Source organism: Carettochelys insculpta, chromosome 16, assembly GCF_033958435.1.
Source record: "Carettochelys insculpta isolate YL-2023 chromosome 16, ASM3395843v1, whole genome shotgun sequence".
In the NCBI taxonomy this organism is placed as follows: Eukaryota; Metazoa; Chordata; order Testudines; family Carettochelyidae; genus Carettochelys; species Carettochelys insculpta.
The window spans coordinates 9,410,001-9,411,095 of NC_134152.1; the positions used below are offsets into that span (position 1 = coordinate 9,410,001).

The 1,095-nt window shown below is 30.8% G+C and overlaps 1 protein-coding gene across 16 annotated transcripts in view; it reads left to right on the top strand.

Annotated features, from left to right (window-relative positions):
• Positions 1-743, top strand: part of RBFOX1 (RNA binding fox-1 homolog 1) — a 1,793,461-nt gene extending 1,792,718 nt beyond the window's left edge. For all 16 annotated transcript variants that reach the window (XM_075010515.1, XM_075010513.1, XM_075010518.1 and 13 more), the window contains one exon: positions 1-743. This exon is cut by the window's left edge. The gene's annotated coding sequence lies outside the window, so the exon portion shown is untranslated.
• The last annotated feature ends 352 nt before the right edge of the window (positions 744-1,095 follow it).

The window sequence follows — 1,095 nt, forward strand, 5'->3', positions numbered from 1 at the left end:
CAAGATTTGAAGACAAAGTTTCTGTAGCATTTATATCTAAGAATTTAAAAAAAAAATCTTTTAAAATCAAACCAGAGAAGAGAGAGTTATATTAAAGTAGTAAAAAACCCTCTAATATTTATTTCCACTGGTGAGGGAATGAGCCATAATTCATTATGAGTTCAATCCTCTCATTTAAGAGCTAATGTATAAAAGACAAGCTCCCTAATTTTTTAAAAATAGATGTACATATACATGGACGCAAAACTTTTGAAAAGCATTTACCAAATATTATGGTTTCAATTCTAAGTATAGAAGATTCATCTTTTTTTAAGTCATACACGTAAAGTGACTAACTTGAGGAATAACATAATTTATTTGCAATTTTAATTGCCATTAGATGGTTGTGTGAGGGTGCCAGCCCAGATTAAAAGGACTTTTTGTGTTTGTTTTTTGAAAATGCCTACAACACTCCAGTCAGTCATTTTAAAGTGTATGTCAGAAATAGTTATGTAAGAAAAGGGTTTGGAATTTTTTTTACAATATATTATATCGGGGATGTGTTCACTTATATAAATACCTATTAATCATATGACTTATAACAATGATTAATACCATGTGTGGAATATAGTGACTTCTAAAATGTTAAAAAATCTGCAAACCCAGAAATGTGTATATCTGTCTTTAGACATTAGTGTTTATATCACTACCGTGGTTTGTGAATAAAGAACAATGGTTTGTAATATCAAAAATAAAAGCTTAGTCTGAAAAAGGTATAAGTAAGTTGGTGTTCCAAGTTGTTTTGCTTTCTTTTTTACTGTGTTGGTTAAAGGTTATTTCCAGAGCCACACTGTCAATACAGTACACAATGCACCTAGTAAATATACATCAGTGATGACGAGGGCTAACAGCCATTTTCTAAATATATTGGTTTAAATGAGCAGGATAATTACATTCAGTATGCTGAGCTGAGTTGTTTAGAGTGTTTAAATAAGATAAGACATGCCTATAATACCACGTCTGACACACTTCATAACATCTCGTGAAAAATCGTATTTGTCAACAAGAAGAAAAAAAGTTCAGACATTTTCCATGATGAGAGACGTGTACCTACGA